Source organism: Panthera uncia, chromosome C2, assembly GCF_023721935.1.
Source record: "Panthera uncia isolate 11264 chromosome C2, Puncia_PCG_1.0, whole genome shotgun sequence".
Classification (NCBI taxonomy): domain Eukaryota; kingdom Metazoa; phylum Chordata; class Mammalia; order Carnivora; family Felidae; genus Panthera; species Panthera uncia.
Genome location: NC_064810.1, coordinates 25,948,035 through 25,975,205, shown reverse-complemented (window position 1 = coordinate 25,975,205; position 27,171 = coordinate 25,948,035).

Genomic DNA, 27,171 nt, shown 5'->3' with positions numbered 1-27,171 from the left:
GCATGTGTGTGTGTGTGTGTGTGTGTGTGTGTGTGTTGCAGGAATGCATGTTTTGACATCGGTGTTATCCAGATAACTTATCAGAGGATCTATTTCTATCTTATCACCACACCTCCTATAACAGAGCTCCAAGACAAAGGAAAGGCTCAATGAATGTTGCTGAGCCACTGACTGTTGTAACAATGACTTTAATTATTAGAATAAAAACATAATTAGCATTAGTAGATGACATTAGGGCTTAACAAAAGCTTTCAGATACATCAGCTCATACGCCTATTAGTTTATAATACGTAGCTTGCTGTAGTTTATTGATAATTGAAGTGTATTAGTCACAATTTGTATTTAACTTTGAAGTGTGAGGTTTCTTTTACGTTTATGTATGAACTTATTCCAGGAATTCATAACATTTCAAACTGATAATTTATCATTTGGAAGGTTGCTCAGCTCTTCCATTATTCTTCTCTGCTTAAAATATGCCTACTATGTATACCACCTACTCCCATTCTGTTTTCTAGTTTGAGTCTTTTTTGTCTTCCATCCTTGGGTAACTATAATTAAAGATTTCAATTTTTAAAAGCCCAAACTGGAACTATGCTATAAATCCTCACACTCCTTCTCTTTTACTCCTACTAGGCTTCAGATGGTAAGTAGAAGAGTCAGTGGAGAAGGTAGGAAAATCACATTTGTGTAGGATTCAACAGTGTTCACCTAAATGCAACACTAATGATAGGATCACCTAATGGCAAGAGTTGGCATTTGATGAAGAAAAAAAAGAACAGATTGGTACAGTTGGAGAAAGTATTTTCTAAAATTAACCTAAATGTATTCTGTAATTACTAATCAATGTTACGGAATCCAGAACTAGAAGTAATATAACAGGAACATTTTTTTTAATGGCCCTCTGTTAAATGGGATAGAAAATTCTTAAAATGCAATTATTTGGCCCACATTTGGAATGATAATTTTTTTTTAATATATGAAATTTATTGTCAAATTGGTTTCCATACAACACCCAGTGCTCATCCCAAAAGGTGCCCTCCTCAATACCCATCACCCACCCTCCCTTCCCTCCCACCCCCCATCAACCCTCAGTTTGTTCTCAGTTTTTAACAGTCTCTTATGCTTTGGCTCTCTCCCACTCTAACCTCTTTTTTTTTTTTTTTTCCTTCCCCTCCCCCATGGGTTTCTGTTAAGTTTCTCAGGATCCACCTAAGAGTGAAACCATATGGTATCTGTCTTTCTCTGTATGGCTTATTTCACTTAGCATCACACTCTCCAGTTCCATCCACGTTGCTACAAAAGGCCATATTTTGGAATGATAATTTTTAAAACTCTTCTTTAAAAATACTAAGAGAGATAAAAGGAGTAATGTTTACACACAGTTTAATACATCACCTTAATAAATGTTTTACTGAGGTTCAAAGTTAGATCCAAAGGCTACTCTGTAATACAGATTTAGAGTTGAATGCCTTATTGTAAAAAAGTAACAGAAGCGGTGTGTCATGCCATATGTTTTAACCCCAGACCACTCAGACAATAAAGACTGCATATTTGGAAGAGGAAAGGAGGACAGAGCAGGAAGTTGGGTCTCAGAAGAAGAAAATTTCAACTATTTTAAAGAATAGTAATGTCTAATATTTATATTAACCTTAAATTTTTGTTTTACTGTTTGAATAGTTATTCACATTTCAAAATTCAAAAGATATTACTTACTTTTGCTTTTTTACATGAATTATAGAATACGATCTCTACACTAAACTATTAGGTAATAACAAATGTTGGAGTTCTTCATGTATCACTATTACAGAGAAAAAATTTTCCCGTTTTTTTTTAAGTAGCTTTTTGAATATGTGTAATGTTTTTAGTCCATTCTCTATGAATGGACTTTAAATTGTTTTAAGTCTTTGACCTTTGGAAAAAAGTTATTCACTGAATAGCTTGGTACATATATAATTTTGCCTATAAACACACTTATGCATAGCAGAAAGCCCTAGAGGTGGAATTGCTGGGATAAAAAAAAATACATACATGTTTAACTTTGCTAGATATTGACAAGCTAGCCTTCTAAGGAGCTATACCAACTTCAACCTTCACAAATAATGCATGAAAATGCTTGGTTGGTTTTTTTTTTTTTTTTTCTTTTCACATTTTTGCCAGCATAATAGATGAATAAGATTTTGGGTATTTGCCAAACTTCTACATGCAAATAGCACAACAGAACAGTTCTAATTTGTGATTATCCTATGACAAGTGTTATTGAGAATGTTTTTATGCTTAAAAATCATTTGTAATTTCTCTTCTGCTCACATTTTTTGCCCATTTTTTTCTTGGGTATTGGGTTTTTTTTTCTTGATTTGCAAGAACACATCAATGAGTCAAAATATCCTTCGTCAGTTTTTAATGTTTTTTGACTTTCTTTTGGGTGGTTATTGCTAAGCAAAACTTTTTATAGGAAATGAAATTCATTTATCTATTTTTTGCTTTGAAAACTATATTCCATCAGTATTTTTCCCTTTTTTCCCTAGAATTCTTATGATTCCCTTTAGTAAACGTAAATATTTCAATTCGGAGTTCATTTGGTGCAAGATCTAAGGCTTAGCACCAACTTTTTGTTTTTTAAGGATTGCTACCTCATTATCCAACATCAATTTTTGATAATCCAATCTCTACTAATAGAAATGATAGCTTATCATATATTAATTTCTCAAATGTATATAGACCTATTTTTAAACTTTATATTCCTTTCCATTGGTATATATCTATTTCAACACCCTGACTCCATTTTCAATAACAGTAGCTTTATAGTAAATTAAAAATGTATAACAGGAGTGTTCACACCTCATTGGTCTTTTTCTCTCAATTTTCCAATTTACTTTTTCTAAACTTTATAATAAAAGTTTTAAGTTTCTAATATTTCTATTGAGATTGCTTTAGATATATAGATTAATTTAGGGGCATTTAACCCATTTTATGACTCTATGTTGAGGCTTCCTCTCAAGGACGTGGTCCACCATTGCCATTTACTTATGACACATTTTGCATCCCAGAGGAACATTTTAAGTTTTTTATATACATCTTGCATATTTCTTGCTATTCCCACTTTTTAAAAAATTTATTTAGTGGTTAATTTCAGTATGGAATTTTTTGTTATAGCTTCTAATTAGTGTATTATATGTATTATTGCTATTTATTTCTATATACTAATTTTATATTCAGATACATTTCTGAATTCTTTAAATCTGTACTTGTTTAGTTGTTTCTTCAAGATTCTCCAAGTATAAAATATTAAAGTCAACAAATAATATAATAATTTTACATTCTCTTCAAAAATGTTATATTTGTATTATTTCATGTTTTCTATTTCAATTAACTAGTATTTCTGAGGTGTGGATGCCCTTTCAAAGCAAAAACAAAAATTTTCTAAAAGTAAACAGAAAACACCCAGAAGTCATTAAAAATATAATTGATAAATTTCAATACCAAAATAAGTTAGGATGCCAAAACTACCACAAAGTCATGGGACAGATTTAAAACCGATAAACTTATCTTAAGTTCATTAAAGAGCTCTTACAAATCAAGAAGTTCAACAACTGAGTAGAAAAATGGGCAAAAGTTGTGAGGATATAGTTCACAGAAAAGAAAATTACTCTAAATATGAAAAATCTCAGTATCACTTTCCGCATGATAATTACAAATTAAAACTACCCTACAATTCGCAACCTAACAGTTTTGTATTCTTTTAATAAGGACGTAGAAAAACAAGTACTTTCACATATTGCCAGTGAAGGTTAAGGAACAGCCATAATATTGAATCCTTCTTTTCCTTAACTTATTCGGGAATAATTTTGTATTTTAGGTTGAGGAAGATACATTTTACCATTTTAAATGGAGGAGTATAATATTCATCTATTATATTTTATCAAGTGTTTCTATTTAAATGGGTGTTACATTTTATCAAATACTTTGTCAGCACACTCACTGATGATCTACTATTCATTACTGCCATCACTGTAGTGAAGATACCATATATCAAAGTCTTAAGGTTAGAGCTAAAGCAGTGCTCTGAAGAAAAGTTCTAATAATAAATAATTATATTAATAAACTCAAATGGCAATAAAACAGCTACAGCCAATGCATGGACAATCCCCACTCAACAGGCCTAATACTGAACAATAAATAAAAGGGTATCACTGTGTCAAATAATTTTTTTTCACAGTTGTATTATGCACCTGTTATTCAAATCCTCCAAACTAAACTATTCACTTTTTTATGCTCCAATACTCTGCCTGAAATTCCTTTTCTGTAGTTTTTTCATGATTGCATTACAGTAGGTTCCAGATTAATATGATAAGAATAGTATATTAACATGAAATCATTATAATATATCATCTACCAATTCAAGGTTCAAGTCTATAGAGTTTCCTCCCTCCTTATCCAGACCCACAAAATCAGAAGACTCATTTTTCCCTTGGCCTACCTCACTGAAGTGGTCCTTTGCATTTCAAGACTTTTTAGGCTACTTGCCAGCCTACACCCCACTTTCACGTAACTAGTACATTTTTAGCACAACCATCTGCCACCACAATTGCTTCTGTCCTGATGCAGCCCAAAAGTCCAGGTAATGAAACTCTTGACACAGAAATCCCTGAATGAAAAGTACCTGGTAAGTAGGGTGCAGTTTCTCAGTATACATCAATGTTGATAAACCCATATAATGTAATATATCCATGTGGAGTATAATAATCTGTGTTTTACTGTCCTTAAAGTTTTAACACCCTTATATTCAGAGGTTTATTTTCTTTGTTGGCTTTTGTTGTGTGTTTGTTTGTTTGTTTTTAGCATATAGAATTTCCCTATTCCTCTGGTGTGGAAAGGAAAATATGAGACTATCAGCTACAGAACTTTCTGTTATATAATAATCACTCTGATGATTTGTAGCAGAGCTTACTAAAGAAGAGTAAAAACATTCCCGGTGGCAGATTATAAGTAATAAAGGGCTAAACTTAGATTAGGCCTAATATTATTGTCTTGCCATGAATATACTGTTTATGTGCAACATAACTCATCAAGGCTACATTTATTCCTGAACAATTGCTAACTGGCATAACAAATAACAAAAGGGTTGGCTCACTGTCTTTTAACAAGATGCTACTGAACAACCTTTAGATAAAGCTTTAGATAAATACATTTATATTTTTGTTTTATAAATGATGCAACCAGTTCAAGTGGTAGAACTAGATATTAATATAAAAGTCATTATAATACATCACTTACTGATTTGTTAAGAGGTCTAGCTTTCTTAAACTGGAAGAAAGTAATTCCTTGTGGTTTATCTTGCTTATGGTCTGCTATTGTCTGGATTTAAGTCATCCATCACCATGTCTATTTTAAAAGTTGGGGCTTTAAAAGGGTCTCATGATAAATGCCTAATACTGATATTTAGAATAAAACTGGAAATGTAATCTCATTTATCTAGCTCATTGTTTTATAACCCCACAGTGCATGGCATTCAAGTAAAACCTAATTATAACTTCTGTTCTAATTTCCAAAACCTTTTCTAATATGAGATATAACCTGTGTATCCAAACTAGGTGATCAAACACATTGACTAGACCAGAATCCCCTTCAAGTGCAGCACACCCTGTTTTCACACTAATTTCAAAGGTATGTTGTTGTGCTTATAAAGTCCTAGTATTTGAGGACAGAACTAATTACGTTGTCTGTGATTAAGAACTCCAGAATTATAAGCAAACTCTTTAAATATGCAGAACCTTAAAAACAAAAACAAAAACAAAAACAACTCCCTTATGGGAATTTTCAGTACACATTTGTTAGATTTTACATAATTATGTGATCCAGAATATTTCCACTTGTAACAAAAAGTAGCCATATTTTATATGAACTAGATGGATTAAATAATTCCCTACCTTTTTTTAATGGTTATATTTATTTTTGAGACAGAGACAGAACATGAGCAGGGGAGGGGCAGAGAGAGACACAGAATCTGAAGCAGGGTTCAGTCTCTGAGCTGTCAGCACAGAGCCCCACGCGGGGCTCAAACCCACAAACTGTGAGATCATGACCTGAGCTGAAGTCAGACGCTCAACTGACTGAGCCACCCAGAAGCCCCTAAATAATTCCCTACTTAACAACGGTAGAATTTTAAAAAGATTTGTATGGCTTTAGATGGTGATGCTTCAAAATGGGACTTTAATTCACAAAATATGGCAAAGACACAACTAGTTCTAATGCCGTCCAAGACTCATTAGTGAGTGAAGTAACGGAAGGTACATAGCACAAAAACAGAGTTAAGGGCTACAATAATATCTCACTCTCCCAGGCAGGGAAATGCAAAACTTTAATGACAGAGAAGCCTGCCTGGTGGCCATTGTCTCCAAAGTCATAGCTTCAGAAAGCAAAATCATTTTACACACAGACCTAGAAGAGATCATACTTCATCATATGCCAACAGAGAGTTAGGTCTTTAGAACAAAGATACAGAAATAAGTACCTGAGTAAAAATAACACCCAATCCAGAAAAATGATCTTTATTTCAAGTATAGAATAAACAAAGCTGTATTTACCAGTGTCAACATTAATATGTATAATTTGATTTAATTGAGGAGTCTCCCTCACCAGCTGTTTAATTTCCAAATTCAGAAGAAAAAAAAGTAAACCCTTACTGCCTAGATAAAGCACTCAGCAATATATGAAGATGAGTTATGGCAAAGGAATTGCCGGTAAAGTGTAAAGAATAGAAAAATTATATGCTCCCCAAACATTATTCTTTGATTTGCCTTATCATTTTTGCTACAGTTTGCTACAAATTTAAAATCTGTATCTTAAATACATAATTGTTTTTATAATGAAACAAGCATATCAAGATCTCCTGAAATAAAATTACAAAATTCTCACTCATTTATATAGTGCGTGGACACATGCTTAGCTGCCTTTTATCCTACAGATGACCATGTTGTGTGCAGACGTTATGTTTACTATGACTGTCCCAAACTAGCTGTCAAGTTATTCTGAAACATCTGTAAGTATATCTGTAATAAGTGCATTTTTTCATGTTCACATGCTTACATGCTTTATTGTATATACCAAATAATTTGTAGTAGTTGTCCTAAAGTGACCTGGAAATATATAACATCTTAATCCATGTTCTTTTCATTGAACATTTATTTTTGCTAGTGGCATGTCAAGGACACAAAAGTTACTTCTCACAGAAATGAAAACCACATCCAGATGGCCAAAGTCTCTTCCAGGAGAGTGTGGTTAACAGAAACACAGAACAACCAAAAAGAGAGAAAAAAAAAAAAAAAAGTATCCATGCTTTGTCAAAAGAAACCCTCTAGCAAATAATCAAAAGAGGTCTGGGGACTCAACACAACCTACCTGATCTGTCTTTCCCCTCTTCCTGGTGTTTGGCCAGTTTTTTGGCTGTTGGAAATACCAGGTCTCTTGTTTTCAAAGCGCCGCCTGTGTTGGCCTCTCTTTCAGACTCTCATGTTGCAAAATCTAAAATTCTGTTGCAATAAACACCAGATTTCAAAGGAAAAGCAATGGAAATTGTGCAGAGATTAAACTTCACTTTTATATCGACAGTCAGTAGTAGCATGATTATGTGTCCAAACAGTGCCTCCAGTTCCAATATAATATTAGACTGAGAAAGACCTGTAGTTTACTTGTGTAGAAATAGGCACTGATTTTGAGGTGCATTTAGAAAAACATATTTGGACTTGGGGGAAACAGACAGTTGTCTTCTCTATAAACACAATAAACGTATCCTTTGAATCCCTCCTGAAGGAACCATATGCAAACATATAACTTTAGAACTGTGTTATTCTACAGTAATGCTCAGCCAAATGCAGTTGAAAAGTAATTGGGCATAATAAGGGCAACCCTGACACAAACATAAGCAATATGCTTCACATGATAAAAATTTTTGAAATATAAGTCAAATGAGACACAGTATTTCAAGAATGAATTTTTTCTCTTGATGCTCATTTAGTTTGAAATTAGGAATGATGGCTTCAAATAATGGTACCTCATGAACTAGTTTTCTTGGTCTTTTCTCAAGGACATCTTCATTAACATTCTAGTATTTGTAACCTTCAATGTTTAAAGAAGAATAAGGAGTTAAAATATCAAATACTCAGAGAGATGCTCATAAACACTTGACAAAACCAGTAAGAATATCCCCAGGACACCAAGGAAATTAACACTTTGCTTAAGGTTCAACACCCTTTACATATCAACTCACTAACTTTTCTAGATCTCTATTCATTCCTTGTAGGCTTTACAAGGTTAGGGCTTCCATGACCTAATTGCTATAGAAGGGAAAGCTCTACCCATCACCACAGAAGGGTAGAGCTTAAAAAGTAATTGTTTCAGTCCACCTATTTTATAGATGAGGAAGTTGAAGTTTGAAGAGGTTAAATGCTTTGCTCCAAAGTGATGGCTGGCCCATGTCAATATGAGGAATAAAATCCAGGTTTCTTAATTATCAGGTAGGAGTGCCTTTTCTAGCTTACTATGATTAAACTTTCTAGAGTAAAGATTTCTTAAAAGGTCTATAATTAGATAGACTGGAGTAGGAGATGGGAAAAATTTAAACTTTGTAACAAGCAATGCAGAAAAATCAGAGACCTGACTGAATCAAAGTTGAATTATATATATAATTGTATATATAGTCCAGGTAATGAATATATACATATGAGTGAATATATATGTATATATATGAATGAATGAATATATATACATATATATTTTTGAATTATAGAACAGTAAATGTTTATCCTGGGTGGCTGGCTGACCTTGGCATCCAGCACAGGTGAATTGATTGTGAAATATGATTTCTATAAAAAATGATTGTGGGCCATCTCATAATAGTTGCTCTGAGATGACTGATTCTCAGACAGTGGTCATACATATGCCATGTGATTTGATATATTTTTCCTCAGAATTCACTCTCCCAATTTTTCTTTTTATTCTACCTGCCATGAATTAACCATTATTGACCTTTGGGAATGCTGATGTTACTTTTATTTTGTCTGTTTTCCTAATCCTCAAGAAACTGGCAAAATTATTTGATATATCTACTGTTAGTAGGCTATCATCCCAGGGATTCTCCACTGAGTGTCCATGCCTTCCCTCTCCCAAGTATAAAACAAGCTGCACAGAAATCAGTGAAATTGTACTGGGGTGTTGGGTTGAGTATGGAGATCATCCATAGGATACATCGAGCACACTCTGTAAGAAGAGTCCAAAGAGTCAAGTCAACTGTCAAAGCACATAGCAAGATGAAGTTCCTATTTCTGGTTTTTAAAGTTAAAAGTAGGGGCGCCGGGGTGGCTCAGTTGGTTAAGCATCCAGCTTCAGCTCAGGTCATGATCTCATGGTTCGTGAGTTCAAGGCCTATGTCGGGCTTTGTGCTGACAACTCAGAGCCTGGAGCCTGCTTTAGATTCTGTGTCTCCCTCTCTCTCTGACCCTTTCCTTTTTGTGCTCTCTCTCTCTCTCTCTCTCTCAAAGTAAATAAACATAAAAAAGTGTTTTTAATAAAAGCAAAGATTGGTTTTGGTTCTTTTCCACTAGAGGAAAGAATAATATTAGAATGATTGGATGGTTATAACTTATAAACTATTAACACTTATTTGGGGGAAGGGAATGCAAATATTAAAAGATAGTGGTGGATCATAACCTGTTGCATCAAAATTAGGACCAAAAAATGCAGATCACTGGAGGATAAACTTTTAATCTTGAATTTCCCATTGGAGTTAAAAAAAAATCCATGGTCTATTTTTATATACTTGATAAATACCAATTTTGTGGTATTTATTAACTGCTAATTTAAAATTATAAAAAATCGATTTGTATACTGTCATTTTGTTCATGAAATGAATCCCTGTTATAAAGGGTCACAAAACAGATTAATATTCTAATCAGAGCAAATCCAACCCAATGATCAAACTGTCTCACTGTCATGTATAGCATCCACTCTGAGATGAGAACCTCTTGGTGTGACCCTGGTAAGTGACTGTCTTTACAAGTCATAGCCTCTTCTCCCCCTTACCCATCACTCAGATTATGTAGTAGGAAATTATGTTTTCATTGTCAGTCAGGAAAAATTATAAAGTCATATATAACTCCAAATTAAAATTTTCTAAAATCCAGGGACATCACAAGGCAGAGGCTGACATTTTAGCCCATCACAGTGTGATATAACTATTATAGTTCTGAAATATTCACCAAGTGATTTCCCTGATAAATAGAATAATAAATCAGTAAGTAGAATAATACTACCTGTAGATAGATGCAGAAAGAATATGCATTAGTTTTACCTTAAATAAGGTGCAAATTGTTCTCTTTCATCTTTGTACCAAAATGAAGACCCTTTTTTAAGATTTCATAGTTGTTTGCCATGTGTGCTCTTCCAGTGTAGAATGTGCATCCTGGAGCCTTCAAAGAGGCAGTGCAATCTGGAGGTTATTAAGGGTCTTGAACCCAGCTTTAATAAAAATAGCTGCAAATCTACTTTCATCTCTGAACTTGATTTCCTCATCACTAAAGTGGGAATTATAATAGTACCTGTCACATCAGCCCGTTCCAAGTATTACAGGTTGTAATACATGTACCACAATTGGCAGAGGGCTCAGTTCCTAGTGAGCACCCAATAAATGTTAAGATTTTATTTTGCGTTTAGTATATTTATTATCACAAAAGCGATACAAGTCTACTTAACATCCATCACAATACATAGTTACAACTTTTTTCTTTTTTAAGAGACAGAGCGTGTTGTGCTCACATAAGTATGCGAGCAAGCGGAGTAGGGGCAGAAAGAGAGGGAGAGAGAGAATCCCAACACAGGTTTTGATCTCACGAACTGTAAGATCATGGACTGAACCGAAATCAAGAGTCAGACACTTAACTGACTGAGCCACCCAGGTGCCCCATAACCACTTCTTATGTAAAGATATGAAAATCCAGAGGTGGATCCAAGGGACTCAGAGAATAGTGGACAAGAAAATCACGCTCAGGCAGCACACGTGGACTCTAATCACAGAACGTTCCCAGAACCAGAGTAGGAGAAACTTTTAATGTGTGTCTGGATGGATTTCAGAAAGGTACAAACCAGTGACTGCTCTGTGCCTCCCATTCCTCTCATTTTTTAGTAGAAGCAACTATTGTGGTTCTTTTGTTCCCATCTCACTCTTTTATGTTTGGTCGATTGGCAGCAGACAATTTATGTTTTTAATTCACAGTTGTCTGGGTGCAGAGCACATGCATCCAATGAGCCATATCCATATCTAGGCTAGAAGCAGATCATGAGAACCTAGACTTCAAGCCAGATGCCATAAATGGGAGTGACTTTTGGCATTTGGGAAGGGTGAGCATATTTTACACGTAGGAAGGATAATTTGTGGTTAGAAGGCAGTCTGTGGAGGATTACAACAATTGCTACAAATATTTCATCTGTTTAACATATCCCTACAATTAATTTTATTGTTCCTCTCACCAAGGGGTAGAGTTTATTTCTTGAATCCAGTCCTTGAATATGGGCTTGGTAATGTGACTTGCTTTGGCCAATGAGACATTAACAAATATGACACTAGCAGAAGGTCTAAAGGACTTGCACATTGCTACTTGCTCCTATCTGCTGTGTAGTTGAAACTTTGCAATTACCACCATGTATGCAACCCCAGCTAGCCTGCTGGTTGGTGACAGCAAAATCACCTCCATCACTCCAGGTAACATTGTTAAGCTAACTGGCTGAAGCCATCCTACACCATCCTCCTTCAGCTGAGAGGCCAGAGACACAAAAGCTACTCAGCTAATCCATTATTTCACAAGAAATAATAAAATTATTGTTGTTTGAAACCACTAACTGTTGAGGTAGTTCGCAATCCATTAATACCTGATAGACTATATTCCTCACTCTGACAAGATTAAAAAGATACACAGTTCCTTTAAGCCAAAATCAACAAGCCAATAGAATTCATAGAAAGATTTACCTTGAATAAAAGAAATATTACACAAATGAGGATACTTACAACTCTCCCATATTTATTTAGCAAATATTAAATATTTCAAAGAAGCTTTCACTGGCCTATTTAATGAGTATTAGTTATTGGTTTAATGTTAATATAAAAGTAATATTTCATGTCTAGAAATCAACGTGTAGCATCACAGTTTGACTTGTCTTGAACATGCAGAGAAGGATTCTTTTTCTTTAAGGGACAGCGTATTTAAAACATATATATTCAGTTTTTAATTTGTCTCCTTTAAATTTCAGAAATCATATAATATAATTTATTAATCCCCTCCTGAGGAAGGCAAAGGTATACCAATTTGTTTTCTCAGGAAATATTTAACATTCATACAATGAAAGAATCTTATCAAACTTTTGATCAAGCTAGGGAAATTTTATGGTGCCTATTCCCTCCAGAATATGTCATTTTTCTTGGCATTAAACCTTGGATATTGAGACTGGATTGGATTGTATAAGCCAGTGAACTGTGGGGTATGGAGTTTATGGTTAAAGAATATTTCTACCTATTTTTTCCATATAAAAGAGAGAAAATTAAAGACTTTTACAGATATCTTGAGTAGTAATTAACAGTAGTGCTCAACAGAAGATCATGAAACTTCATACAAGCCAGCAGATCATTTCTATTCCATCTACCTTCTTCTGTCACACACTTTTCAGGCTGCTTCAACTAAATGTTAAAATCAAAACAAGACCCATTGCTCTCTAAGCCATGCCAAGTCTGCTTCTATTTCTTTATTTATAAACCTTTCCATTCTTTTGACAATAGACTGTTTTTTTTTTTTAAGATTTTATTTTTAAATAATCTCTACACCTAACGTGGGGCTTGAACTCACCACCCCGAGATCAAGTCACATGCTCTTCCAACTGAGCCCATTGGGCACCTCAACAACAGAACTTCTTTTAAATTTTTTAAATGTTTATTCATTTTTTTGAGACACAGAGACAGAGTGCAAACAGGGGAGAGGTAGGGAGAGTGGGAGACACAGAATCTGAAGCAGGCTCCAGGCTCTGAGCTGTCAGCCCAGAGCCGGACCAGCTCCAACCTATGAACCATGAGATCATGACCCGAGTCAAAGTTGGAAGCTTAACCGACTGAGCTTCCCAGGCACCCCAAAACTGTTTTAACTAGATATTCCTGAATTACATAAAAATGAGATTCTTATCATCTATAAACTTTTAAGAATACTTCCAAAATAAAATGAGATTTGCTAAATGAGGTACAATTACTGATCTTGGATTGTGTGAAGCTAAAGTCCTTTCTCCTATAAAGATGAGAGAGAGGATTTTCTTAGTAATAAGCAACAACAAACAGAAATAATAGCATTTGGCAACCCACAATAGATGGTTATAGTAGGCAGAGAAAGGTAAGAACCAAAAATGATTCCCATATTCTTGATTTTGGCAACTTAGAAGAAAATGTTGCTGTTATTTATGGGAAGGGAAAATGAAGGAGGAAAAAGATTTAAGGGAAGAGGAAAATGAAGAATCAGTTACATTTTAAATGCTTGTGATACATCCAAATAGAGATATCAAGTAGGGAGATGGATATATGAGTCTGGATCTCAGGAGAAAGTTCAGGGCTGGCTATATAAATTTGGGAGAGTTAATAGATAACAGAATACATGAGATCACTCAAGGACAGAGTTTAAGGAGAGACCACAATGAGGCTCAAAACTGAGCCCTAAGAAATAATTTGACATAAACTCACAGAAGGCCAAGTATTTATATGCTTTTATATTTTTATTTAAGACACTGACATACTCAAAGGAATTCTATGGGCGATGAGAAACATCTACTAGGATCAGTCAACATTGGCATGTTTTTCTCAATAGTAAAAAAAAAAGGGGGGGGGAGTGATTTACCTAAATTTTTCTGAAAAAAAATTGAGCAAATTATGAACATCCTTGTGATATATTTCAATTAAGAGTATAAAAATCCCATTACAGTAGAATTATTTAGCATGAAAAATTGTTGATAACATACTAATAAGAAGGAGAAGCAGACTATAAAATAGGTGTAATAAATACTATTTAAAATTAAATGTAAACATAAAATAAAAGAGTACAAGTATACATCCAAATACTGTATGTTTACTCCTTGACAGTGTGAATATAGATGTTTCTGAGCTTTTTTTTCTTTGTTTTGTGGTAAAGGTTTACTACATTGAATATAATCATGGTTGAAAAAAAGTTAACTGAAGCACTGAAATGGAAAATAATAATAATACACTAAACAATAGCAACAAAGAATAGGTAGGGGGAAAATTTTGTGACAATAGCATTGTAATCGTTGAGTGCTATGTTATGCCAGGTGTTTTATGTGGATTCTCTCATGTAATTCTTATAAAAATCATATAAAATGGGACTATTACTATCTTTTTGAGTTAAAAAAGATGTACTAAGACTTTATTTTTTAGAGTACTTTTAGGCTCACCGCAAAATTGAGAGGAAGATCCAGAGATTTTCCATATTCCTCCTACCTCCACCCTGCGTAGCCTCCCCTTTGATCAACATCCTCTACCAGAGCAGTACATTTGTTACAACTGATGAGTCTCATTGACACACCATAATCACTCAAAGTCCATTGTTTACATTATGGTTCACTCTTCCTGTTGTACACTCTGTGGGTTTGGATAAATGTATAATGACATGTATCCATCGTCATAGTACCATACAGAATATTTCCACTGCCCAAAAAATTCTCTGCGCTTCCCCTATTTATCCCTCACTGCTCCCAACCTCCAGCAACCTCTGATCTTTCTATGGTCTCTATAGCTTTGCCTTTTCCAGAATGTGATATAAGTGGAACTACAGTATGTCACCTTTTTCTTCTATCACTTAGTAATATGCATTTATTGTCGTTCCCTGTCTTTTCATGGCTTGTGCAGTAATATTTCATTGCCTAGATGTACTACAGTTTGTTTATCCATTCACCTACTGAAGGCCATGTTGGTTGCTTTAAGTTCTGACGATTATGAATAAAGCTGATATAAACATCCATGTGCAGATTTTTGTGTGGACACGTTTTCAACTACCAAGGAGTGTGATTGCTGGATCATATAGTAAGGGAATATTTAGTTTTGTTAAGACATCTCCAACTATCTTTCAAAGTGGCTATACTATTTTGCATTCCCACCAGCTATTATATCAGCTTTTAACAATTGGCAATCATGAAGCTTAGAGAGGTTATGTTTCTTGACCAATATCACACAACTACTAAATAGGAGAGCTGGGATGTGTGTGCAAACATATTTAATTCCAGAGAGGGCTCTCATATTCAGGACACAAGTACGGGGAGAGTGAGAATCATCTATTTCCTGAGGATTACCTCAGTGGCTAAATGAGGTAGAGATCTGCCATTTGTTTTCACTTCTTCAATTAAACAAGCTGCATCTACAGCAGAATCCATATAAGCACCCACATAGAAATAATGACTAGTATTTAACAGATCAGTATTTACTTATAAGCTTCTTTTTTTCACCTTAATCAAAACTATAATCTCACATACAAAAAATATATTTGTGGATATGGATTAACATGATGATGAAAACAATTTTTTGAGGACGATGGGAGTATAGAAGTGACCTGAGAGGTAATCTGATCTAACAGCTTCATTTTGCGGATAAGAACATTCAGCCCAAAGAGAAAATTCTGGCCGATGATAGCACCAGAAATAGAAACACCCCATTCTGGAGCTTTTTTCTTCAGCTGATCTCAAAGTGTTATCTAAGGATCCATGAGGCCTTTGCCAGAATCCACAAGGTCAAAACTCATTCCATAGTAATATCAACATGTTCTTTGTCTTTTTCACCCTCATTCTGTCACAAGTTTGCAGTAGTTTTCCAGAGGCTACATTGTGTATGACTTCAGAACAGATTGAAGGCAAAAGCAGGTATGCAAATACAGCCAGACAATTAAGCTAGACAATAAAGATATTTACAAAATGTAAAGCAATATCACTCTCCTCGATAACATGTACTTTTGTAAACACACACACACTTTTCCCCAAGATTGTATTCATGTCAACATGCAATGTTCATTATTTTTATTTTAATAAATCAGCAAACATTTCAAAATTTTCTCAGTTTTAATTTCTAATGTAGTAAATATTAATGGGTTTGCCCACATAAATGTACTTTGGGGTCCTCAATAGTTTTTAATAGTTTTTAACAACTTAAAATGGGTCTTAAGGTCATAAGTTTGAAAACTGCTTTATTAAAGAATGTTTACCTTATATGTTTTTAAGCTCTGTTCCTATTAGGAAAATAGTATTAGCTAAATAAATATAAAAATATTGAATATAATATTCATTTTAATAAAATTAATAAATAACATTAAATAAATATTAATTAATTTACTAAATACTTAACAAGCATTTAGTGTTTCAAATATTTCTATATTCTGTTTTTCCTTAATTTTTTTTATTTGTGACAAAGAGACTGTCATATTGTAGTGAAATTTATCGTTTACCTCAAATCCCATATTTCAATGTTTAATCATGTTTTTCAATGATTAAATTAAATCTTACATAAATGTATTTTTTTCTTATTTTCCTACAGAATATTTCATCACAGAAAGCAATTTCATAACCTAAGTTAGATTACTTCTCATCTTTATTACTAATTTAAATCATATTTCTCGAAGTTAAAGAAGCATATTGTTTCAGGAAAATTAGATGCTTTCCCTTGGTATTATGGCACGCTTAAAATATATGCTAATATTGCAGTAAGAATCATTACTGGGTTTCTCTATATAGCACTGAAAGGAAAAACAATTAAAACTGCTTTAGAGTATCAATAATTCATGAGGGAAAAGTCTATCCCTAGTAGACTATGTCTTAAAAAATCCTAGTGAGACAAGAGGGAGCCTCCTGAATTTCTCCCAGGAGAGAAGCCCTTCCCTCCACTTTATGAGGGAGTTCATTTCAAGTTCCCTTTGGGCTTCTAAAATTGCTATATTTCTTGCTATTCTTAATCTGCCTTCTCCAGCATCTTAAAAGTAGAAACCTTCACAAGAAGCCACTTTTAAAAGTAAATACATACATATACACATACATGCATGCTAGGGAATAACTTCTGTATTTTTTTGATTACCAGCATAGCACCTAGCATGATGCTCTCCATGTTGCAAGAGACAGTAGATAGCCATTTAGACATTCCATCCCCATCTACGTTGTAGATATTCCATCCCTCCGGCTCTTCTTGAATCTCCCACTTGCTTGAAACCTGGGGTTTTCTAAATGATTTCCAGGCCGGCTGCCATATCTGATTTTTAATAGGAATCTCTAAAGTGAACTATAATTTGAAAATACGTAATCAAGGACACTGTGGGATTCTCAGCTTTAGGCAATATGTTCTGTCGGGTAAAAGAAAGCTCTGGCAAACAGCAGACCCAGATCTTTTCACCAGCTGTGCCCCCGACTTGTTCTATAATTTCAATCAAGTCTCTCTAGCAGCCATTGTCTGTCTGTTTCACTAGTGGAATCTACAGAAGTCCTTGCCTGCCTGACTCCCTAACAATGATCATGTGAGGATTAATGAGATAAAGGCTATAGAACTATTTTGTTCCCTTGGGGAAAGATACTCAGAAAATAAAGGTATTTGAGAAAATCTCTGGATATGGCTTTCAGGAACTCAGATTCCCAAGTCTCATGTTGTATGCATGTTTTCTGGCGATTAGATCATTATTGCTTTTTCTTCTGCAAGGAAAACAATAGCAAAAACCAATCTTCTTTTGAAACAGAACAAAGAAAGCACACTTTTCTTTTGTTTCTTTCATGTAAGATGAATTTTCTGAGGATAAGCATATTGTGTTATAGCACGAGTTGGCAGCTTTACCCTCAAATACACTCACATCTGTTGACTGGACCTGAGTTTTTACACACCCAATTGCACATTGTTTAATTGCCCATCTCTGCCAGTAGCATAAATATATTATATATTTATATTTTACGCTCCTGAATATGTTTGTACATACATATAAACATGTACTGACTCTGCTTTTATTGAGTTTTTGTGCTGCAAATTTAAAACAAAAAAACAAAAAAAAACATGGTCCTGTCTATGCATTTTAACAGAAATAAGCCCCCTCAAGGCTTCTGTTTAAAATCATGCCCACAGGCACAGACTGTGGGGCATGCCTGCTATGATTTCACCTTCACATACTTCAAAAGAATGTGTGCATGTTTGTATTTGGGGAGTGGATGATATAAGGAAAGGGGGGGGGTTAAGAAGAAGATCCTTTGTAAATGTAAAATATTCCCTGTGTGTTGTTCAGCATCTAAATATCTGAATTTAATACTTTCATATGGTTCTTCAATTTCAAATGCTGGGCTTTGACTGTATCTTATCATGGCTTAATTTGATATTATCCCATCACCAAATACCCTAGGCACACTTTCTCTCGTACATCAATCTCTCAAAGAATGGATAAATTGCTCTTAACTCCACATTAAGGCTAATGAAAGCTTTTGAAGAAGTTGCAAAGTATTGAAAAATGGGATTTAGCATAAAAATGCCTTCCAAATAAACCATAAAAAATGCCTTCTGTGTTGGTCTGTGGTGAGGGAATCTGCTGGCTGCATGGTACTGACATGAGGAATTCCAACGGCTCCTTCTGAGTTAGGGAGATAATTGCTTCAATAGAGTTCATAAACTGGCAAGCTCAGTTCACCCAGTGAAAAATCCTAAGTAAATGTCGCTGGAAAATAAAATCTCTGCGTGTGGAGATCGCTGCTTTGCAACATGGAGGATTACCAGTCTGAAGACAGTCAGTTTTGAAATCTAAAGCAATGCATTACCCTGCAGGGCCCCGTCCATGCCAGCTAAAACAGATGTAGCATATTTGTTTCTGGAGCATACTCTGCTACGGAAAAATACCTCTTTTTTTCCGCCTTTCTCATTCAGAGGTTGAAGGTTAAGAAAAATAAAACTTGCTTTTGGGTTTAGATGTATGCTACATTTCAGTAGTGAATACATGTGCATGACTTCTTTATTGGTGCCTGAAAATAAGGTAGGGTATTAACACAAGAACATCATCACAATTCATACTGAGGAATTAGCACTTTCTACTGTTGAAAAGTGACACTATTTTCATGAGACGATATACTGAAAATATAAGAGTTAGGAAAGAATTAACTATATAGGACAAACATTCAACTCACCACTAATATCCTAGCCAGAAAATAAGCCCTAAACATCTAAGTAACTGTGAAACTCACATTTGTTCATTCACTGTGAAATGAAATCAACTGCTAATATTCTAAAGCTTTTAGAGTTTTAAACACACTTCAAAACTGAATAATATGGGAATGCAAGCTGGTGCAGCCACTCTGGAAAACAGTATGGAGGTTCCTCAAAAAACTAAAAATAGAACTACCCTACGACCCAGCAATTATACTACTAGGCATTTATCCAAGGGATACAGGTGTGCTGTTTCAAAGGAACACATGCACCCCCATGTTCATAGCAGCACTATCAACAATGGCCAAAGTATGGAAAGAGCCCCAATGTCCATCGATGGATGAATGGATAAAGAAGATGTGGTGTATATATATATATATATATATATATATATATATATATACATACACACAATGGAGTATTACTTGACAATCAAAAAGAATGAAACCTTGCTATTTGCAACTACATGGATGGAACTGGAGGATATTATGCTAAGTGAAATTAGTCAGTCACAGAAAGACAAAAATCATATGACTTCATTCATATGAGGACTTTAAGAGACAAAACAGATTAATGTAAGGGAAGGGAAATAAAAATAATATAAAAACAGGGAAGGAGACAAAACAGAAGAGCCTCCTAAATATGGAGAACAAACTGCGGGTTACGGGAGGGGTTGTGGGAGGGGGGATTGGCTAAATGGGTAAGGGGCATTAAGGAATCTAGTCTTGAAATCATTGTTGCACTATATGCTAACTGATTTGGATGTATTTTAAAAAATGAAAAATAAAATTAAAAAACAACTGAATAATAGTTGCATCTTTTAAGTAAAGTCATGCTTCCCCAAAAGCAAACAAAACAAAACAAGAAGGAAAGAAAAACCCACACAAGTCAAAGTCTACATCAATTATAATTAAATTAAGTCTATCCCCCAAACCAAATCAGGACTGGATTATATACATTTTGACAGAATTTAAATTATTTAAAAACTTTAACTTCATTAATAGAGCATATTAAATTTAAAAAATGATGTAAGTTTGAAACAAATTTCCCCTTCTTGTTAGGAAAACTTTCAGTAACTCATTTTACATGTAAAACTTTCTTAACCTTTGTGATCTACTTTTTCTTGCCACGTTGATGGGAATAAATCAGTGCTGGGACTGAAGCATTCTAGTGGAAACAATGCAAGAGTATCAAAAATAATGTGATTTCTCTAAAAGGAAATGAAAACCAGAGAAACTCTACTCTAGAAACCTAAAAGGAGAATGAGTATTATTCTCCCAGGGTTTACACTGGGCCATGGTGGTTACAGAGCAACCTTGGAACTTAGCAGCCACCGGAATGCCACATAACCGCTTACTAGACAATGCATCACAGTAAATTGAATGGTGATCTTGGAATCAAAAAAGCTTTTTTTGCCCACCCCTGACTCCTAGCCTCTGGTAACCACCAACGTATTCTCTGTATCTCTGAGTTGTTGTTTTTTAATGCCCTCAAATTTAAGTTTACTTTTATTGTTTTAGTTTTAGGTGTACAGCATAGTGATTTGACAATTCTATATATTATTCAGTGCTCACCATGATAAGTGTAGTCACCTTCTGTCACCATACAATGTTATTACAATATTATTGATTATTATTATTGATTCCCTATGCTTTACTTTTTATCTTAGTGATTTATTTTATAACTGGAAGTTTGTACCTCTTAATCTCTACCATCTATTTTGCCCAGCCCCCACCTACTTCCCTTTTGGCAACCCTTTTGTCCTTTGTATTAAGTGTCTGTTTGGGTTTGGGGTGTGTGTGGGTGGGTGGGTGGGGGGGGGGGGGGTTGTTCCACACATATAAGTGAAATAGTATGGTCTCTTTCTCTGTCTGGCTTATTTCACTTAGCATAATAACCTCTAAGTTCATCCATATTATTGCAAATGGCAAGAGTTTATTCTTTTTTATGGCTGTAATATTCCATCATGGACATTTTCTTAATCTATTCATCTATCTGTGGACATTTGGGTTGCTTTCATATTTTGGCTATTGAAAATAATGCTGCAATAAACACAGAGGTGCAAAAATCTTCTTGAATGGGTGAAGGAGTCAAAAGGTACAATCTTCCAGTTATAAAATAATTAAGTCATGTAATGTACATGATGTAAAGTACAACACGGCAACTATAGTTAGTAATACTGTATTGCACATTTGAAAGTTGCAAAGAAAGTAAATCTTCTCATCACAAAGTAAAAGTTCTCATCATAAGAATAAAATTCTGGGGGCACCTGGCCAGCTCAGTTTTATTTAGACTTACATCCAAACCATTAGATAAAGATTTGTTATGATAAGAAATAGAAGACTGTTAATTCAAAATTGGTCTTGAAGGATTTAATCTTTTCTTTAAAAGATAATAAATTATTCTCCGTATTCTATCCAGGTAGCAGCTTCCTTAACTCAACAGAATTCTCTCACCTGAGATCTTGTTTTCTTATCATACTTTAAAAAATTTGATAATAAACAAAAGTTTCTCACTTCTGAAAGAACTAAAGCTACTTATTAAGTTATCTTCTGCTATGTTATTTGAATATATTGTCACTCTGATTAATAGTAATCAAGACTGTAATAATTTTTATGCTCATATTTTCATATAATGGTCAAAGTCCTCTCATTAATCTTTTTGATATTGCCTTTGCCAAGCTGAAAATTATAAAACTGTCTGGATGTCTTTTAAGCCCCCACTCTCTTGTGGAATAACATTTTTTTTCACTTTCTAAAAGAGAAGTGGCTAGAAATAATTAGGTAGGTTTGGTATTCTCTATATGTTAATTAGCTCAACACCATTGTGTGAGAGAGAGCCACTCTATTTGTCAAACTAACAGTACAGGAAGAGCTGTCAAAGCAAAAGAGAAGCTGAGCCGTGTCTGGGTCAATTATGTACAAGTAAGATATTATTAATATGAACATGTTTCCACAATCATATATGCTTTCAGGATGAATTGAAGCATTCTCATGTTCTTCTGCAAAGCCTGGCACAGGTTACTAGAACAAATTGATTCTTTAAATATTTTGTTTCTACATTTATAATACCCCTTCTCAGCTGGTGGCACATATAACACACATTTTGCTAGATGGCTCAGAGGCTCTGAAGATTTTTCAATGCTGTCAGTGTTCATAATATGCTTGCATACTCAGGGTAATCATTCTTTTGATTCTAAGGAATTGTGAGTGATGCCCAAACAGGCAATTCCAATGTTCTCAGTTCTCATAGTTTTGTGACTGTTACAAAATTAATCAATACTATTCAGTCTTATCATCATCAAGTGGTCCATGCTACGCACCTCCATACACATGCTTGCCTAAAGGACATTCTATACAAACTGTAGAAAAGAAACTCTGGTTGTTGTTGTTGCTGGGTTTTTTTTGTTTTTGTTTTGTTTTGTTTTTTTTTTAGAAAAAGCTTCAAAAGGATGATTGTCTCAGTAAAAGATTACATTAGTTTTCATTAACACTTGGTACTGAAATGAATAGATTTATGTTTACAGTATTCCCAGTGTACAAGCAGATAGCTGCCAGAGAGTGTCAGAGAACTCCATCAGGATTTCCGAAACACCTTTGGACCAGGAGCTGATGACTTCCTACAAGCAGACTGCCAACTCAAGTTCTGATGTGATAAACATTAATTAGGCAAGACTAAATAAAACTGGTAAGGGAAGTCTAATTGGTATTTTTTCATTAAAAATTGGATGGCACTGTTTATATGTTCCAAATTCTGGTGGTTATACGAAAAAAAAACCTTTTTTTTTCTTTTCACTTATATCTAACCTTCATTTTAGAAATAAATTTGTACAAACTGGAATGAACATTTTTATCATTGTAACTTCTAACTGACCACTAAGAATTCGAGAAAGATAGTCTACAAAAAGTCTTAATATAGATTATAACCCTATATAGGGTATGTGTAGGATAATAACACAAATGTATTGTATAATAATAGTACCTACAGTTTTGTCTAGAAAATTGTTCAGTACAATGTCCAAAGGCGTTCAAAATGCCTTTACTGAGTTTATTGGCCCATTGTATGATACGGCTATTTGTATAACTGCATAACTAAATACTTACTTCTTACCAGGTTAGAACTGAATAAACAAAATATGTAAGAAATATCACATTTAAAGGCAAATTTTATTTAATTAGTTGTAGCAGCAAGTCCACAATTAAATAAGGAGGACAGTGTGGAAGTAATGCATTAAAAAAATCCTTTCAAGATGTTTACCTTATAGATGGGATTAAGGTTGCTAATCAGCTGACCTTGAGATGAGGAGATTCTCCTGCGTTATCTGAGTGGGCCCAGTGTAATCACATGTGGGAGAAAGAAGAGTCAGAGTCAGAGAGATATTTGAAGGTGCTACCTTACTGACTTTGAAGGTGGAAGAAGCAGCTATAGGCAAGAAATACAGGTGGCCTCTGGAAGCTGGAAAAGTCAAGGAAACAGATTCTCCCAAAGAGACTCCAGAACGGATCACAGCCTCCCCCAGATATTTTGATTTTACCCCAGTGAAGCTCGTTTCAGACTTCAGATCTCAAGAACTGTTAAGATAATGAATGTGTACTGTTTTAAGAATTCATTTGTGATAATTTATTACAGCAGCTATAGAACCTTAATACACTCCCTTTATTTCTAATAGCCTTTAGAATAAAAGCCAGACTCTTTCTCAAGCCCTAAAAGAAATTACATAAACAAGCCTCTCCTTCCTCTCTCATGTCACCTTGACACTCTTCTCTTTGGTTACTCTAGTCAGGCAACATTGACATTCTCTCAATTCTTTGAACTTGACAGGGTATTCTACCTGAAAGCCTTTACACTTACCACTCCTTTATCCAGAATGCTCATTTTCCTACTCTTTGTCAGACTGGTTCTTTCCTCATTTTTCAAATCATGGGTTGAGTCACCTTCCCAAAAGACCTCTGTGACTACCCTATTAAAATAAGTAACTCACACACACACCCACACGTGCACACACAGTTCTCCCTCTATCCTTGTTATTCCTTTATTACATTCACTATTCTTCGATGTAATCTTATTTGTTAGTTTACCATTATCTCTCACCCCCAGTTGTATATAAGCTCCACAAAATTGGAAACAAACTTGCTCTCTGTTGAGTCCCTAAAACCTAAAATAGAGTCCTACACACATGGAAAGCTCTGTAATTATTGAAGGGAATAAGTAGAGTACTTCACCAACACCAAATGACTTGCAGTTCTCAAAATATCGTGTTCACTCTTGTGTGCGTGCCTTTGGAACATACTATTCACTCTATTTGTTCTCTTTGCTTGTCCAAACAATTCCAACCCAGTCTTTACACTTAATTTAAATATGATCTTCTTTGGGAAACTTTTGCTAACTAGTAGTCTTCAGTCCTGCGTTGGTTACCTATTGCTGCACCTCAGTGGCTTAAAACAACTAAAATTCATTACTTCTCAAGTGTCTTGATTTTATTAGGCTCAGCTGGGTGGTTCTTTGCTGAATGTGCAGTCATTCACTCAGCAGCAATCAGCTTGGAGGCCTGATGGCTGGCCTGGGGCTAACCGGACAAATAAAGCCTTACTCAAATGTCTAGTGATTTAGCATCAGCAATCAGACAACAAAAGGAAATCAAAGGCATCAAAATTGGCAAAGACGAAGTCAAGCTTTCGCTTTTTGCAGATGACATGATATTATACATGGAAAATCCGATAGACTCCACCAAAAGTCTGCTAGAACTGATACATGAATTCAGCAAAGTTGCAGGATACAAAATCAATGTGCAGAAATCAGTTGCATTCTTATACACTAACAATGAAGCAACAGAAAGACAAATGAAGAAACTGATCCCATTCACAATTGCACCAAGAAGCATAAAATACCTAGGAATAAATCTAACCAAAGATGTAAAAGATCTGTATGCTGAAAACTATAGAAAGCTTATGCAGGTAATTGAAGAAGATATAAAGAAATGGAAAGACATTCCCTGCTCATGGATTGGAAGAATAAATATTGTCAAAATGTCAATACTACCCAAAGCTATCTACACATTCAATGCAATCCCAATCAAAATTGCACCAGCATTCTTCTCGAAACTAGAACAAGCAATCCTAAAATTCATATGGAACCACAAAAGGCCCCGAATAGCCAAAGTAATTTTGAAGAAGAAGACCAAAGCAGGAGGCATCACAATCCCAGACTTTAGCCTCTACTACAAAGCTGTCATCATCAAGTCAGCATGGTATTGGCATAAAAACAGACACATAGACCAATGGAATAGAATAGAAACCCCAGAACTAGACCCACAAACGTATGGCCAACTCATCTTTGACAAAGCAGGAAAGAACATCCAATGGAAAAAAGACAGTCTCTTTAACAAATGGTGCTGGGAGAACTGGACAGCAACATGCAGAAGGTTGAAACTAGACCACTTTCTCACACCATTCACAAAAATAAACTCAAAATGGATAAAGGACCTGAATGTGAGACAGGAAACCATCAAAACCTTAGAGGAGAAAGCAGGAAAAGACCTCTCTGACCTCAGCCATAGCAATCTCTTACTCGGCACATCCCCAAAGGCAAGGGAATTAAAAGCAAAAGTGAATTACTGGGACCTTATGAAGATAAAAAGCTTCTGCACAGCAAAGGAAACAACCAACAAAACTAAAAGGCAACCAACGGAATGGGAAAAGATATTTGCAGATGACACATCGGACAAAGGGCTAGTATCCAAAATCTATAAAGAGCTCATCAAACTCCACACCCGAAAAACAAATAACCCAGTGAAGAAATGGGCAGAAAACATGAATAGACACTTCTCTAAAGAAGACATCCAGATGGCCAACAGGCACATGAAAAGATGTTCAACGTCGCTCCTTATCAGGGAAATACAAATCAAAACCACACTCAGATATCACCTCACGCCAGTCAGAGTGGCCAAAATGAAGAAATCAGGAGACTATAGATGCTGGAGAGGATGTGGAGAAACAGGAACCCTCTTGCACTGTTGGCGGGAATGCAAATTGGTGCAGCTGCTCTGGAAAGCAGTGTGGAGGTTCCTCAGAAAATTAAAAATAGACCTACCCTATGACCCAGCAATAGCACTGCTAGGAATTTATCCAAGGGATACAGGAGTACTGATGCATAGGGGCACCTGTACCCCAATGTTTATAGCGGCACTCTCAACAATAGCCAAATTATGGAAAGAGCCTAAATGTCCATCAATGGATGAATGGATAAAGAAATTGTGGTTTATATACACAATGGAATACTACGTGGCAATGAGAAAAAATGAAATATGGCCTTTTGTAGCAACATGGATGGAACTGGAGAGTGTGATGCTAAGTGAAATAAGCCATACAGAGAAAGACAGATACCATATGGTTTCACTCTTAGGTGGATCCTGAGAAACATAACAGAAACCCATGGGGGAGGGGAAGGAAAAAAAAAAAAAAAAGAGGTTAGAGTGGGAGAGAGCCAAAGCATAAGAGACTGTTAAAAACTGAGAACAAATTGAGGGTTGATGGGGGGTGGGAGGGAGGGCAGCGTGGGTGATGGGTATTGAGGAGGGCACCTTTTGGGATGAGCACTGGGTGTTGTATGGAAACCAATTTGACAGTAAATTTCATATATTAAAAAATAAAAAATAAAAAAAAATAAAAATTAAAAATAAATAAATAAATAAATAAAATTATCTCTTTGTAACCTCAAAAAAAAAAAAAAAATGTCTAGTGATTTGGCCCTGTTTCAGATGGCCATTCAGTGTGAAAGGGCCTTCTCACAGCAGAAGGTTTCAGGCTAGTTCTATGCTATGGGGCAGCTGTTTCAAGAGAGAACATGAAACATACCGAGTCTCTTAAAATCTAGACCCAGAATGGATTGGCATCATGACACTTTCTGTTGGCCAAAGCAAGTAACAAATTTAAAGGGAG